This window comes from Piliocolobus tephrosceles, chromosome 1, assembly GCF_002776525.5.
Source record: "Piliocolobus tephrosceles isolate RC106 chromosome 1, ASM277652v3, whole genome shotgun sequence".
Lineage (NCBI taxonomy): Eukaryota > Metazoa > Chordata > Mammalia > Primates > Cercopithecidae > Piliocolobus > Piliocolobus tephrosceles.
In genome coordinates, this window is record NC_045434.1 from 153,145,439 (window position 1) to 153,160,357 (window position 14,919).

Consider the following 14,919-nt stretch of genomic DNA (forward strand, 5'->3'; position numbering starts at 1 on the left):
GGTCTTCTAACCCTTTCATTATCTCTTTGCCTTTTAGGACACTAAAAATCTGAATATTTTGTCACTTTGTGATGTTCTATATATCATGAAGACTTTGCTCATTCATTTTTATTCTTTCTTCTTTATGAATGCCTGATTGGATTATTTCAATAGACCTATTTTCAAGTTCTATGGTTCTCTTTTTTTGTTTGATGTAGTGTATTGTCGAAGATGCTGAATGTATTTTGTATTTTATTCAATGAATTCTTCAGTTGCAGAATTTCTGGAGTTTTTCCTTTTGTACGATATCTATCTCTTTGATAAATTTCTCCTTCATATTCTGAATTGCTTTTATGATTTATTTTCTTTGTTTTTCAGAATTATCTTTTCTCTCATTGAGCTTCTATATAATGCATATATTGAATTCTTTTTCTGGGATCTTATGAATTTCTTTTTGATTGGGATCTGTTGCTGGAAAATTATTGTGTTCCTTTGGAGACATCACATTTCCTTGTTTTTTCATGTTTCCTGTGTTTTTTACATTGATATATGTGCTTCTGGTGTAATTGTTGCTTCTTTAAGTTTTCAAATTTGCTTTCACTGAGAAGGACATTTTTCTGAAAATGTATCTGTGATGTTGGTTGGATAAAACATTTTGGTTTTGCTTCTGGCTGCATTCAGTACTGTAGTCTTTGTATAATTTCTTTGGCTATAAACAGTGTCAGTGGTGTCTATGATTTCATTGGTGGCTGAGAGTATGGTCATTAGTGGAGGCTGAGGTGAAGTTTTTCTGGACACCTGAATTCCAGGTAGGCCAGGCTTCAGGCCCCAGAGATGGCACTGGTGGGCTTAGCATGCCTGTCCTTGAGTGGTGTATGCTGGCACTGTTGTTAGCAAGTCCAGGAAGGCTGATTATTGGGCCTCCAAGTGGCTCACTCATGTTCTAGGAATGACAGTGGTGGTTTGGGTAGATGGGTGGGTTCTTGAACTCTTAAGCATTGAGTGTGGCATGGATGATGACAGTAGCAGTGGTGCAACAACACCTGAGACCAGAGCAGTTCATGTGGGTATTCATAATGGTTGCAACAGGTTGGACAGGCTGGTGCCCACACCTAAAGGTAGTTTATGCAGGTGGGTGCCAGTAGTGGTGGTAGCAGCAGATTCAGTGGTCCTGATTTCAGACCCCAGGAGAATTCAGGTGCCACTGGTGGTGGATTGGACTGGGCTTCATATCTCTGGACAATATGCATAGGTACTATGGGGTAGAAGCTTGGTGAACCTGGACCTACCTTCAGGCCCCTTGGTGGTGAATTGTTCATTAAAGTGTCAGTTGTCATAAGCAGAGACATGGTTATCCCTAGGCAGCTGATAGAATGCTCAAGGGGTACTCCAGAGGCTATACTGAGATCCTGTTACTGGAAAGGGTAAGCTTGCTTTCCCTGGGAGCAGCTGCAAACAAGCAGCTGGGGGGCATCAATTTCACTTGTGCAGCAGCTGTGCAGCAGCCCACAGCCATGGCAGTGGCTGGCAGTGGAATTTGTCCTTGGGACGCATGAAAATGTGAGGCAGTACCTGTGCTGTGGTGGGGGGAATGTGTGGGATCATTGTTCATGGTTCATGCCTCAGCCCAGGTGGTATTGTAGGATACTGACCGGCAAACACTGTGTTCTTATAACAGCACCATGCTACAAGTGCTTAAGACATGAGGGTTTGTGGTACCCCGTATGAGCACTCTTTCTAGAGCAATGCTTTCATATAGTCTCCAGGCAGCTTTTTTATGTTAATCCTGGGGACTGTGAGGGTTAAGGGGATCTTCCATTGCTAGAATTGGAGGAGTCTGTGGCAGGAATGTGGAATACTGAGGGTCTATCACTTACCTTTCCCCCGTATTAGGGAGCTGCTCCAATTCCCAGCCAATCCCAGGCAAACACGCTGCCTCATTTCTCTCTTTCTTTGCTTTCTATCACTTCTCTACTTAGATAACCTATTCCAAACATGATTGTCTACTCGTTATTTTGGTTCCTCTTCATGGAAGAGGTAAGCACCAGATGTATCTAGTCAGCTATCTTGAAGCCCCTCCATTAAATGGTTTTTGAAAAAGCCCTTAACATATAAACTCAAGGAATCCCACACTCAGACATAGGATGATCCAACTTGTGGAAATAAAAGGGGAAAAAAATGGAAAGAAGCCAAGGAAAAAATGATACATTATCTATAGAGGAACAAGAATTCGTATAATAGTGGATTTATATAATAGTGGATTTCTCGTCTGAATTCATAGAGGCAGTAAAACATTTGTCAAGTGCTGAAAGAAACTAATTATCAATCCAGAATTCTATCTAAAAAAAATTTCATTAAGGAGTGAAGGTGAAATAAAAACATTCTCAGATGAAGAAAAACAAAGAAAATCTGTCATCAAGATTTATACTGAAACAAATGTTAAAGGAAACTTCAGGATGGGACAAACTTAAGAAATGAAGGGAGAACAAAAAAAGACTGTAACAATCTGGTTAAGTGTATTAAAATACATTATAATTTTAAATAGGATAGGTATGCCATATTAAAAATTATAACATTATCTGGTGGATTTTGTGAATGTATGTAGATATAATATATATGACAACAAAAAGGAGAAAGAATAAAGGACTGTGGTGGTGAGATTTACAAATTCAAATTGCAGTGATAAAACATTAGTTTCAGGTGGATTGTGAAGTAAACATGTATATTATAATCCTTAGAGAAGTCACTGAGTATATTGAACAAAAATATAGTAAAAACTCATTAAATAAAAATGTAATTAGCAAAAAGGATTTAAAAATTCAACCAAAAAGCAGGAGAAGGAAAAATAAAAACTAAAAGCAAAGGGGACAATTAGAAATCAAGTAATAAAATACTAGCATACATTCAAGCATGTTAATAATTACATCAAATGTAAGTGATCGAAACACATCAAGTGAAAGATTGCCAAATTGGATTTTTAAAAAGCCCAATTATAAGTTGTATATGATAAAGCTACTTTCAAAATAATGGTATAGATAGTTTAAAATAAAAACAGTTTTAAAAATCACATGCAAAAACTAATCAAAGGAAAGCTCAAGGAGCCACAGTAATATCAGACAAATTGCATGTCAGCAAAAGAAAAGTATCAGGAATAAGAAGAATACAATATGATAGCAGGGTTAATTTAAGAAGATATAATAACCCTAAGTGTATGGGCATGTCACAACAGATATTTAAAATACATGAAACAAAACTGATAGAATTTAAAGGATAAATGAGCGATATCACAATTATCGGTGGCAGGTTTAACAATAGGGCAAACATAATGAAATCCGTATGAATAAAGATGATTGGAAAAACACCATCAACCAGTTAGATTTTATTGATATTTATAGAGTATTAGACATAACAGCAGAATCCATGTTACTTTCAAGTGCACATAGAACATTGATCACAGTAGATTTATCACCATGGGTCATAAAATAAATGTTAATAAATGTAAAGAATTGAAATTACACAAAGTTCGTCTTTTTGGCCACAATATAATTGAACTAGGGATCCATAGCAGAAACACATGAACAAAATTCTCAAATACTTGGAAATGAAACAAAGATCAAAAGGAATTTTCAGGAAATAATAATATATATTTAATTAAAGGGAAATTAGAATATAATACATCAAAATTTATGGGATGAAATTAAAACAGTTCTTAGAGGGAAATATGCAGTTTTAAATGTTACTAATATAAAAGAAAGGCTGTGAATAATTATTTTTTATCTAAAGAAATCAGAAAAAAAGTAGCATAAACCCATAGCAAGCAGAAGGAAATATAATAAGAAAAAGATTTTTAAAAAATCAATGAAGTTGAAATCAGGGAAAAAATAGAGAAATCAATGAAACTCAATTTTGTTGTGATGGTTAATTTTATGTGTCAACTTGGTTGAGCCATGCTGTTCAGATTCTTGGTCAAACATTATTCTGGATATTTCTGTGAAAGTTTTTTTTAGATGTAACTTACATTTAAATTGATAAACTTTAAGTAAATTAGATTTCCCTTCATAATGTGGGTGCGCCTTATCCAATCAGCTGAAAGTTCTTAAGACCTCATCTGAAACATAAGCTCTTCCTAGTTTTCTAGCAGACTGCCTTCAGATTTCATTTGCAGCATGAGCTTTTCAACAGACTGTCTATGGACCCAAACCACCACTTTTCCTGAGTCTCCAAACTGCCAACCTTTCTCATTGGATTTTAAAGCCTTCATAGTCATGTGGGCCAATTCATTCATCTAAATAAATAAACAAATGTCTTCTGTTATTTATATTTCTGTGAAGACCTTTGACTAACATACTTGTTCTTTGGGAAAAAATCAATAAAACCAATAAACAGACAGTAAGATTCAATTTCATAGAGAGAGAGAGGACACAAATAACTAATATCAGGAATGGAAGAAAGCATATCACTACAGACCATGCAGACATTAAAACAGAAAGAGAATATTATTAAAAACTCCTTGAACATAAATTGAACAACTTAGATGAAATAATACATTTCTCAAAGTCACACATCATCAAAATTATCTGAGAAGAAATAAATAACCTGAATAGTCCAAAGTTTTAAAGAATGAAATAGTAACACAAATTCTATGCAATCTCTTTATAAATTAGAAGTAGAGATAAAACTCATTTTAATTCAACATTACATGAATTCTAAAATCAGTCAAAAACTCACAAGGAAAGAGAGTTAACAACAGATACATATTTATTATGAATGTAATCACAAAAATCCTCAATAAATATTGTAAATCCAATGAAGCAATATATGAAAAGACTAATATATCACCACAAAGTCGGATTTATCCTGGGAATAGATGGCTGGTTAAACATTTGAAAATTAATGTAATCTACCATCTTTACAGACTAAACAAGAAAAAGTACAGATTCTTATCAATTGGTGTAGAACATACTATTGACAAAATTCAATATCAATTCATGATAACGACTGTCAGCAAACTAAAAATAGAAGGAACCATTGTTAACATGATACAATAAATCTGAAAAACATCTACAACCAACATCATATTTTATGGTGAAAAACTGAATAATTTCTTCCTCAGGTGAAGGACAAGGCAAGCGTGTCCATGCTTACCGCCTATTCAACATCATACTAAACATTCTAGAGAGTACAATATTACAAGAAAAATAACTGGAGACATGCAGATTATGAAAAAGAAAGAAAACTGCCCCTATCTTAAATTAGCAAGATTATCTCTGATGAAAACTTTACACAATCTACAAAAAAAAGCTCCTAGAACTATTAAGCACAGTTAACAAGTTCATATCATGCATAAAAAATCATCCAACAAAAATTAGCCATATTTCTACAAATTAACATTAGAAAATTGGAAACTGAAATTAAGAAAACAATACCACCTACAATAGCTGTATGAGGATAAAATATTTAGGTATAAATATAATCAATATGCACAGACTCTCCTGAAAAATATACAACACTAATGAAATAAAATAAAAAATCTAAATAAATGAAGAAAATATGTTTTTTTATGGATTAAAATATTCTATGTAGTTAGGATGTCAATTTTTCCCAAAGAGTTGGATAAATTTAATGCAATGCAAACTAAACTCCCAGAAATGTTTCTGTAAACGTAAATAAGTTGACTTTAGAATTTATATGGAAAGCCATATGAATTCTTATTTCAATAATCTAGAATAATCTTATTTCAATTATTCTAGAATAATCAAAACAATGTTTAAAAGGTGAACAAATTTAAAAGAAGCAGTAACCCAATTTTGATCTTCAGTAAATAAGACAATGTGGTATTGGTGAAAGAAAGAACAGACAGATCAATAAAACAGAACAGAGAGTACAAAAAGACACATATAAATATGGTCTACTAATTTTTGACAGAGATACAAATGCAATCTATTAGATAGTAGATAGTTTTTGAAAAATAAATGGCATTGATGGTAGTGATTAATATCAGACACAGTAGACTTAAAGACAAGGAATATCAGAAGAGATAAAGAGAGAGCATTTCAAGATGACAAAAGAGTTGATTGAGCAAGAAAATATAATAATCCTAAATACGCATGCACTTGATTAACAAACTCAGAATATATGGACTAAAAACTGGCAAAACTAAAGAGACAAACAAATTCACAACAATGTTTGGAGATTTTAACACCTTTTATTTATAATTGATAGCACGATAGAAATGAAATTGCTAAGGATATAGTTAATTTGAACAACAAAATCAATCACCTTGATCTTTTTGACATTTATAGTAAACCACACCCAACAACTGCAGAATACATATTATTTTCAAATATATATGGAATGCTGGCCAAATTGGAACACATGTTGGGTCATAAAACATGTTTCCATAAATTTGTAAAGGTTGAAATTGTATAAAGTACATGATCTAACCACAGTGAAATTAAATTAGTTACTAATAAGAAAATTATATTTGGAAAATCTCCAAATATTAGTAACAACACCAATTTAAATGAATCACATATCGAAGAAAAATCACAAGGGAAATAGAAAAGAATTTGGAACAGAATGGTAACGAAAATACAAATAAAAATTTATGAGATGATGTTAAGTTATTGGTTAGAGAAATTTACATCTTTATTTACATTAAAAAGAAGAAAGGCATGAAAAATAATCTAGCTTCCACTGTAAGAATTTAAGAAGAAGAGAGAAAATTAAATCCAAAGTAGATAGAAGAAAGTAATAAAAATAGGAGCGAAAAGAAATGTTGATAGAAAATTATAGAGAAAGTTATTGAGTCAATAGTTTATACTAAAATTAATAAAATTTTAAAAACTGCTAGCCAAACTAATAAGTAATAAAATACAAAACATAAATTAATAACATCAGAAATAGAAGAATGTTACTACAGATCCTCCACATTTATAAACTAATAAAATGTGATGAACAATTTTATATTCATAAAATTCGAGTAACTTAGATAAAATAGTCAAATTGCTATTAATAAGACTCAAATTACCAAAATCTAACACATTGTAAGACAGAACATGTGAATATCCCTATGTCTTATAAAATAAATACATTTGTAATTAAAAATATTTCCACAAATAAAATTCCACTGTCGAATGTTTAGAAAAGACTTGCCTGTACACAAACATTTCAGAAAACTGTGGTAGAAGGCATAACCTTCATAGGAAAACCAAGCCAAGATCTAAGATTTACGTTTCAAATCCATTAGTATTTATACAGGTTAATTGTGTATTACATTATAACTATGTGAGTGGCATTCCAGGAAAGCAATGCTATTTTTAAATTTAAATAATATAATATACCATATTAACAGAATAAACATGAATATTTGAATCACAATACTCGCAATATCTGTGGTATAGGCAATATCAAAATGCTAATTGGTCCAACAACCTCTGATGCAGGAAAATTTTACACAACATTTCTTTTTTGAATCATCAGATTTTTATTTAAGCATTTTCTTTATGATACCGCTTTTGTAAAATGGAAACAATCTGCATTTTAGAAACAGACAGTCCTGTACTTGATTTATGGCTCTGTCAACAAAGAGTAATGCGTTCATGGGCATGTTTCCTTACTTCTTAGATCTCAACTTCATTGTTCACATGGAGATATTTGACAGAGATTGTAAAAATTAGAAATAATGAATAAGAAGCACCTGACATATTGTAGGCATTCAATAAATATTGAATGTTTTGAGTAAAACTTGGAAGGCAGCCAGGCACAGTGGCTCATGCCTGTAATCCTAGCACTTTGGGAGGCCAAAGCAGGAGGCTCACTTGACCCCAGGAGTGTGAGGCCAGCTTGGGAAACATAGTGAGACCTCATCTCTACAAAAAGTAAAGTAAAATAAATAGCTGAGGGTGGTGGCGTGTGCCTGTAGTCCCAGTTACTCCAGAGGCTGAGGTGGCTGGATTGCTCCAGCATGGGAAATTGAGGTTTCAGTGAGCCAAGATCGCAACACTGCACTCCAGCTTGGGTGACACAGAGAGACCCTGTCTCAAAACAACATCAACAACAAAAACTTGGAAGGCATCTCATTCTTGTAATATTAGTGTATAGTTCACATTAATGTTACAGAAATAAGGCCAGGTGTCTTTCAAGTTTTTTTCTTTACTACATTCAACATATGCATCTTAAATGCATGTTCTATTTTGTTTTTCTTCTCTGACACTCTGACACCTAGAATAATTCCTTACATAAGTGTCCACATTGTTTTGATATTATATAAATGAAAAGTAGCTTATGTCAGAAGTTCTCAACTTTTTGGTCTCATTATCCCTTTATACTATAAAAAATTGAGAGTCCCATACATTTTCTCTGCCAGTTATATTACTTGCATTAGCAATACAAAGCAATATTAATTCATAAAAGGTACTACTTGTTAAAATAAATGGATACTTTCCAAAAATAGTGAGAAAAATGGCATTATTTTATATTTTTGCAAACCTCTTTGAAGTCTGGCTTGCTAGATGGTAACTGGACTCTCATATCTGCTTCATCATCCAATGAGTTACAGTATGTCATTTTAGCTGAAGTAAATGAAGAAAATCAGTTTGACACAGATCTGAATTAGGAGAGGTATGTATTTCAACAGCATTTTCAAATAATTATATATGTTGTTCTTTGATACCACATAAAAATGACATAACTCATAGTTTTGTCTAGGTTATTTGCAATGTAGAATCTGAAACCATGTCAATGAATTGTTACATTAAATTTCATTAGTCTAACTAGTCTCAAGGAATGTTTGACTCACGTATGATGTTGTAACATCATACATGAATCACTTGAAAAATATTAATTGATATTTAATATTTAATGATTTGTGTGGCTCTTCCACATATAGACACATTTTGTTAGATAATATCATCAATAAATCACATTTGTTAATATCATTACTGAGCTCCATAGTAAAGTTTTTAAGTATTGCAAAGTAGTTTAAAAGTTAATACTGATGGACACAAGTTTGCCAAAATCTTAATTTTTGCTAGAAAGCCCTAATTTTATCATTGACTACAATTACTGGCCACCATTTTCTTCAGAATGGCAGGCTGACTTTGTCCATTTTTCAGAAAATGTCTGCCAAATACATCAGTCTGAACACCCATAGTTGCTCTATTTGTGTTCTATGAGAAAAGCAGTTAGATCAAAACAAAATCACACAGTGCTTTTTCTTGATACAACTATTATACTTTGGTGTGCAGAACTACTTTAGTATGTTTCCCATTTTGTCACACAAAATATAAATAAGAAAGTACTCAAGGGTCAATAGCTGATAAAGTTAGACATTGCTGCAACTTTATCAATGATGGTTTTATGTAAAACTGGCATTTATAAGTATGATAAAAATAAGTTACTAGTACACCTTGTTGCCACTGTTGTACTAGTAATTTTACTTCCCATATAACCTTGTTATTACCTAATAAAGTTATTATGTTGAAATTCCAAAATGTGCCTTTTGTCTTTTTTATAAAATTGTGGGGTTTATCTAGGAATTTCAAAATAATGACTTTTTTGATGACAAACTTAGAGAGACTGGGAGGTATAATTGTAGATAGCCAGAGATAGTAAAAGAAAAGCACTAAGAACAAACTGAGTTAATCCTTGAGAAAGTATATATTTATACTACCTTAGAAAATTCCAGAATACATAAATATACGTTCCATTAACTGTCAGATTGATAATGATAATGCCATCACACTACAGGTAGCCTCTGGAAAATTCCATGGTACACTCATAAGAAAATAAGAGTGAAAAGGGCAAATAACATTTTAGTGTTATGTAAATAGTTCTAACTGCACAAACTCCTTTAAACAGTTTCAGGAACAGTTAGAGACTCCTACATCAAACTTTGAAAACTGCTGGCTAATATTCTTTCTAGAAAATTCTATAGGTTAGAAAATGCTACATTATGATGTGCTAAAATAAGCTTCCTGGTCCTAGTTTTTCCCTTTTTTCGTGGTTAGAAATCCGGGGCTCTTCAAACCTGCATTGAAACCGAAAGAACCTTTTTAGTCCACCAAAAAGAACTGTGCATTACAACCTTCATTCAGTGCAAGAGCCAGCTGAGGTGAAGTCGCCAGAGGCCAAGGACAGAAGCCGGGAGTAAAGCATCACCACATAGCCTTCAATCACCACCGGTTTTGAATTGTTTGATGAGGCCATTTCTTATGGCCTTTTCATCTATCATTTTTATGCCTCTCTTTCTTTTTTCAAGATTTGGTTTTTGTGTAATGTTGCTGGGTGTTCTGTCCTTGATTTCCTTGTCACACAAGTGAAGGAAGTGTTCTATCTGATATGAAGCCACATGTCAGCAACTGTTTTCTGGACTGATTAGTTCATCATTTTCATTTCTGTTTGCCAACACTGCAGGGTCTTTTCTGTCAACAGCAACAACACATCTGTGCTCTCTGTGCCTGGTATTCACTTTCATGGATGTCAAAATCCAGGGTCTGATGAGTGCCCTTGAGGTTCAGCCCATCACTTAAGCAGTGCTTCTGTTTCAATGCCCAATTTTTTGGCTAACTGAATTTGTGGTTAAGCCTTGTTGAAATATCAAATTTTACTGACTATTTGGGTGGATAATCTAATGAGAAAATGGAGGTAATTTTTCTCCAACACTGGGAGAAAATTATGCTCTTACCACATTTGCAAAAGGACATCTTGTTTTAGGCTCAAACATCAGTGTAATCCATTGCAATCTCATCTGACACAGCAACTATGTATTAAGACCCCACCAGTCATAGGCATTGTGTCTACATTGGGCTGAGATCTTTGAAACTTAAGCAAAGGATTAAATTTGGATACAGAGGTAACAGAAAGATTGGAACTCCTCACTTGGCTAGTGCCTGTGACTTTAGGTTTTTGTGGCAGTTTAGTAAGCATAGTCCATAGGTATTTTCTTTAACTATGGTGGTTTACTCAATTTATGTTGAGCTAGGCAGAATAACTTTTATAATCATGCAGATGTGTTTTAACTGATATGGCCTAAGTAGCTTTAAGCCTCAGGTTCCAGTATGCATGTAAGACTTTAACCTCGGTAGATCACTGTAAGGTTTGGTACATTATTTGAGTAAGTGTTGTTTTTAATACAGGGAAGCGTGCAGGTGCAGATTGTAACAAATGTCAGCTGTAAGGGTTTAGTGTACTGGCCAAATGGAGCTGACCTTGAACTACATAGTACTCCTTAGTTTGTTATTGTAGGCAAGGTTAGAATAGAAATAAAATCACGCACATACAAAATATCTTAAATCATAAAAATATCAGACAAACCAAAATTGAGGGACATTCTAAAAAATATTGGGCCTTTTTCTTCAAAAATGTTAATGTTAATGTTATAAAAGAGAAAATGAGCCTAAGTATCTTTGCCAGAGTAAAGGAGAATAAAGAGAAACAAAAACTAACATAGTGGTTAATCTTGGATCGGATCTTGTATTGAGAAAAAAAAATTCTATAAAGGAAAATGTTCCTTTAATTTAGAGAAAGTTGAGTATGGATTGTATATTAGATAATAGTACTGAATTCTAAATTTCCTGAAATTGATAATGTAACTGTAGTTATGTAAGAGAATTCCCTTGTTAGGAGATACATTATCTATTCTACAGTTTTTAGAAATTAAACATCTCAATTTTTACACTTTATTCTCAAATGTTTTCTCAAAATTAATGAATATATTATATATTTACATATAGATGTGTGTGTGTGTGTGTGAAGAAACAGGAAGAGAAAGAATAAATGTGGCTAAATATTAACAATACGCAAACCTAGATGAAAAATATGAGTGTGTGTGTGTGTGTGTGTGTTCCTTGTAATATTCTTATAATTTTCTTTCTAGGTCTGAGTTTTTTAAAAAATAAATTGAACAAGTGAGAAACAGTCTCTTTCTCTTCCCCCAGAAAGGCTTATTTGCCAGCCAGCATTGTAAAAAATTAATTGCTGTTTTTACCGTGTTTTTAAATCAAATATTTGGCAGGGATATGGGCCTAAACCTGGATTAGCAGTTGAGATGCCTCTGCTTCAGAGCCCTTTTGAGGTTCTAGCTTTAAATCTTTAGTGCCAAGCCTTGTTTGGTACAGTTACAACATCTTTGCCAAATTCAAGAATCACCCTTCATCACGTGATTATAATTTGTAACGGATTTTTCCTGTTATACAAGTTCTGAACTTGATTTCAGTCAACCGTAGTGGTGCATCCCCAATAATGTGAAATATTTTGTTCATAAACAAATAAAAAATGAATGTGCTCCCTAATTTTAAATATAACATATTTTACTTGGTAAATGTGTAGCATGAAATCAAAGAAATTATGGCAAATCCAAAGATACCCAAGGTATTTAAATATATTGTGTTTCTAACAATCACATTTGCCTAAAAAACAAGGGAAGAACTGGCATATTTAAAATACTCTTCAGTATTCTCATTAGAACAGATGCACAGAGAAGTATCTGAGTAAATGAAGGGGAGTAAATGAATGTAAGCTAACTAGCTTGAAGAAGAAATACATTTTTTTAGGGTTTGGAAATGATAAACATCTTAGAAGACACATTATTCATAGATGGAAAGGAAAATGAGATTTTAACAACTAAGGGAGATATAGGAAAAAGGATAATCATAGCTATATTTAGTTATTCTTATAAAGGATGTTAGAAGAGAGGGAGATGCTGTTATAAGCAGAAAAGTGAATTGAAATCCAAAGTAAACAGCAAAAGAAAACATGCAAATTCTCAGTCTGTCAGCTCCCCAGAAGGAATCAGGGTCTGGGGAACTACTAAGAAATATATTCTTAAAGCTGCAATTTGAGAATTCTGAGTAAGAAGAGTTACATATACTACCTATACCCCCAAGAGCTAAACTAGAAAGTTACAAATTGCACAGGATTGGGATGGAGCTATCAGAAAGTTCTATTAGAATACAGACTTTAAGAACTTTTGGGTGATCTTCAAGTTGTCAACAATATTGTGGTTAGCTTGCAGTTGCTGAGTGTGCCCTGAGAAAATTATGCCCCCAAATTTTGAAAATATAACTCTGGGGGTAGACATAGCTAAAATAAAGCAGATTAAGAGGAGATAAGAAAGTCAAAAATAAATTGACATAAGACCTAGGCAAAATACTTGTCCAATGGGGTAATAATCTCTGAGCGATATTATCCAGCTCAGAGAAGTAAGACTGACAGTATATATTTCTTCACTGGTTGCTTTGGTATGCTCAGAATTCATTGACTTCATATATCTCACTATAGGATGATAAAAAAGAGAAATAAGAGGAATATGTAGAAAATCAAAGTTTTCTCTCTTTGGGAATAAGGAGAAGAGAAGGTAAATGAAAGAAAGCTTTTGGTTCCATCTCACATTACACGTATTAGGGAAACTAAAAGACCAATCCAAGAAGCAGGTAAAGCTATTATGAACACAATTGAACCCTTCCTAAAAGGTGTGTATAAAAGGCACATAGGGAAACAATAGAGAAAAAATAAAACACTGGAAGAAAATCTTATTCCAGAAACAGATTTAGTGAAAGAAAGTTCCAAAACGTTAAAAAATAAGAAAACAAATGATTTGATGATTGCAAAAGAGAGGTCTTTGGTCATCACTGGGTCCTTAGAGTAACAAAATTTCTTCCGGAATCCACCAAGCATAATTATCTGTATGGAACAAATGTGATCAATAGGAATGTCTTTCCAAGAAAGCAGGTTTCTGAGGTGTAAGAAATCCCATAACAAGACTGTCAATAGCTACCATAAAATTTAAAATGCCTTTTCAAAGGTACCAAGAAAGCTGTCACTAAACTGACCCTATAATCATTTTAGTACTGGTACCAGAAACGTGGGAGCCAATGGTAAAATGAGAATTAACAAGTTTCGAATATGCTAAATGGAAAATAAAGATGACTGTGACAATTGCAATTAAAAAAACTGCAAAAGAATGTAGCAATGTCTCAGATATCATTCTTCACCAGCAGAGGACAGAATGCATAGATATAGTTTATTCTACCTATGATAATTCACATAATCTTAAAATGACTCTCCTTATAGATTTCTTCCTATTGAATTTTTATTCACAACTTGTGCTATTAGGACAATGGGCCTAAACTGCCTATCATTCAGAAGTGGCCAAACCAACAGAGAAGACAGATTGTCTTCACCCAATCTCAGATAACTTTGAGTCTATGCTTTAGGTTCTAAAATACTATTGTGACTCTAGAGGTTAGGAATACACTTTTGTTACTTGTCTGAAAAATTGAGACATTTGTGGTAAAATTTTATTTTGTTTCTGCTTCTGGGCATGATTGAATAATTACTGGTCTAGCCCTCCCACTATAAACAACTATGAAACGGGATGAAATATATTAAATGGCAGTTTCAGATTTCAACAAAACTCCGCAAAAGATTGTGACCCCCAAATAAGAGAAACATCATGTAAGACCATTAGTCTCTCTGGCTTTCTGTCTGCAGTCACCCTCTGTACTGTAGCACAGGAAGACATGCCAAGCAAAGCATGATATTCTCACTAAGCTGGTAAGACAGATACCAGAATTTGGTGATGATGAGACAGATAGGATGCATGGGACATGATACTGAAGAGAAAAGTACTATGCAGAACAGATGCACCACAAACTCACAGTGGTGTTCTAAGGTCTTTGATCAAATATTTGCATATGAGCTAAGGAAATCTCCTTAAGGGCTATTATAGAATGATTTCTAAGGAAACGCCAGTTGAATGGAAATTCTTGAGATCATACCAAAAGTAGAAGTTCCAGGCAGACAGAATAGAGACCTCAGCAAACACCTTGAACATTCATCAGATGATACTGCAGAATAGCAGTGAGGCCACTCTAGCCTAAGTGTAAAAAATACTCATGACCCACCTTAGAAAACTTTAAAACATGCTTGAAAAGCATC